Source organism: Tupaia chinensis, unplaced genomic scaffold (assembly GCF_000334495.1).
Source record: "Tupaia chinensis unplaced genomic scaffold, TupChi_1.0 Scaffold000294_2, whole genome shotgun sequence".
Taxonomy (NCBI): Eukaryota; Metazoa; Chordata; class Mammalia; order Scandentia; family Tupaiidae; genus Tupaia; species Tupaia belangeri.
In genome coordinates, this window is record NW_006159780.1 from 941,782 (window position 1) to 944,894 (window position 3,113).

Here is a 3,113-nt window from a genome sequence, read left to right on the forward strand (position 1 = left end):
GCTGAATTCAATTCTGAATTTGACAAAACTTTTAAACAATAGGTAACCCCCATTCTACCCAAACTATTTCTAGAGATCCAAAAGGAAGGAACCCTTCCAAATTCATTTTATGAAGCCTCCATCAATTTCATTCCCCAAATAGATAAGGATACAATAAAAAAGGAAAACTACAGAGCTATGTCTCTGATGAATATACATGCAAAAATTCTCAATGAGGTACTTGGAAACCGTATCCAACCACACATAAAAAGATTACTCTTCATGACCAGGTAGGCTTTATTCCAGGCATGAAGGATGGCTCAACATATGCAAAACCATAAGTGTAATACACCATATAAACAAAAAGAAATATAAAAATCATATGATCATTTCAATCTATGCAGAAAAAGCATTTGACAAAATAAAATATTCCTTCATGGTCAAGACTTTCAGTAAAATCAGCACAGAAGGATCATTTCTCAGCATAATAAAAGCTGTGAAAAACCTATAGCCCACATTATACTGAATGGGGAAAATCTGAAAGTTTTTCCACTAAAAATCAGTACAAAACAAGGCTGCCCTCTCTCTCCACTCTTATTCAATATGGTACTGGAAATCCAAGTCAATACAATCAGACCAGAGAACAAAATAAAAGGCATTCAAATAAAGAAAGAGTTGAAATTATCTCTGTTTGCAGATGATATGATTGTATAAATAGAAGACCTGATAGTATCCCCCAAAAAAGACTTCTCAAAGTAGTAAATGTATACAGTAAAGAAGAATACAAAATTAACTTACAAAAATCTACAGCATTCTATATACAAACAACAAGCAGACAGAGGGATAACTGAAAAAAAGTAATCCCCGTTCCCATAGCCACAAAAAGTATAAGATACCTAGGAATAAAATTAACCAAGGAAGTCAAAGACCTCTATAAGGAAACTGTGAAAATTTTAATAAAAAATAATAAATGACACAAAGAAGTGGTAGGGCATTCCATGTTCCTGGATTGAGAGAATTAATATAATCAAAATGGCAAATCTACTCAAATTAATCTGTTTAATGCAATCCCTATAAAATTACAAGAGACATTCTTTACAGATCCAGAAAAGACAATCATAGAATTTATCTGGAATCATAAAAGACCCTGTATTGCCAGAGAAATTCTACACAAAAAGAGTGAAATGGGTGGCATCTCATTTCCTGACCCCAAAATATATTACAAAGCTGTGATAGTAAAAACAGCATAGTATTGGCACAAAAACAGATGTGTGAGGGCCAGTGGAACAGAATAGAGACCTCCAGAAATAAATTCCAAACATACAGCCAACTAATCTTCGACAAAGTGTACCAGTCAATCCAATGGGGGGAAAACCCTCTTTAGCAAAAAGCAAAACTGTTGGGAAAACTGGGTATGCACCTGCAGAAAGATGAACCCATGTCACCATTAGCAAAAATCAACTTGAAGTGTATCAAAGCTCTAAGCCTAGGACCTCAAACTATAAAATTACTGGTGGAAAACACAGAAAACTCTGAAAGACATTGGGATAGGCAAAAACTTCTTATTTTGTTTTTGGAGAGGTTTATGCTACAGGGTGAGTGCACTTGCCAGAAAGACAGAGAGAGACAGAGAGACAGAAAGAGAGAAATCACCCCCTAGGAGGGATGGCCACACCGCAATCCCTTCTCGTCCATTCTCCTCTTGGGATCTTGGGCACGCATGCACAAGCACCCGGTGTGAGTTTAAGCCACCGGGTCCAGGACTCAAACCATGGTCGACTCCATGAGAGTCCAGTGCCATAGCCATTATGCCATCTGCTGGTCCCAAGGCAAAAACTTCTTACGCAAAATCCCAAAGCACGGGCAATAATCCCCTAAATAGACAAGTTAAATTACATCTGATTAAGAAGCTTCTGCACAGCAAAGGACACAGTAATTATTGTGACTCAACAACCCTCAAAATGGGAGAAAATTTTTGTAAACTATGTTTCACATAAGAGACTGAGAATTAGAATACATAGGGAACTCAAATGCCTTACCTGAAAAAAATTATTAACCCAATTAAAATATGTGAAAATGAGCTGAACAAACAATTATCTAAGGAAGACATATGAATAGCCAAAAAACATGAAAAATGCTCTACACACCTCATCATAAAGGAGAGGCAGATCAAAACTACAATGAGATACAACCATATTCCAGTCAGAATGGCTAAGATTAAAAACACAAAAAATGATATGTGCTTGCAGGGATGTGATGAAAAGGGAACTCTCCTACATTGTTGGTAGGAATGTAAATTGGTCCAACCACTATGGAGAACAATATGGAGGTTCCTCAAAGACCTTCAAATATAGCTATCATACAATCCAGCAATTCCATTCCTAGGTATCTACTCAAAGGACAAGAGAATGCTCAGTTAGAAAAGCACTTGCTCAGCTATGTTTAGTGTGGCATTATTCACAGTTGCTAAGACATGGAATCAACCAGAACGTCCACAAACAGATGAATGATCTGAAAAAGTGCGGCACATATACTCCACGGAACAACATTCAGCTATAAAAAAACAAGTCCCTGACATTTGATAGAAAGTGGATGAACATGGAAGATACTAAAAGACTGGAGAACATAAAAGCATTGAAAATTGTTATGTACACTAGGGACAAAGTGGAAGGAGAGTGGGAGAGTGGAAGAGTGTAGGAATGGAAATTTGGGGGAAAAATAGAGAGGTAAGACATTTGTGGGACACAAATATGGTTTATTACCTGTTGATGATAACGTGTATAGTATTCTCATCTGGGCTATTCTGAGGTGTATATCATGCTGGGTAAAGTCTCTTTACAATCTAAATGATGTATAGCAATTGAATGAATAAATAATAATATTAATAATAATTGAAAAAATAACTATGTAAAGAGATATACTTATGTCTTTGTCTTGACTGATAAGCTCTGTATTTATGCTGGAAAAAAGCTATATTGCACACTGTAATTAAATGTAAATTTTTTAAAACTGCTATAAATACATCACAGTGAAATTCTAAGTAATGTTCAAATACCACTCATGAAGTTAGGTAAAAGAAAACCAAAAAATGAAACATGAAAGAAACAAGCTAAAAGAAAAAATAATAAGCATTG

At 35.6% G+C, this 3,113-nt stretch overlaps 1 pseudogene; it reads left to right on the plus strand.

Annotated features, from left to right (window-relative positions):
• The window catches only part of LOC102478737 (coiled-coil domain-containing protein 112-like), a 22,144-nt pseudogene that overhangs the window by 15,803 nt on the left and 3,228 nt on the right, over window positions 1-3,113 (plus strand).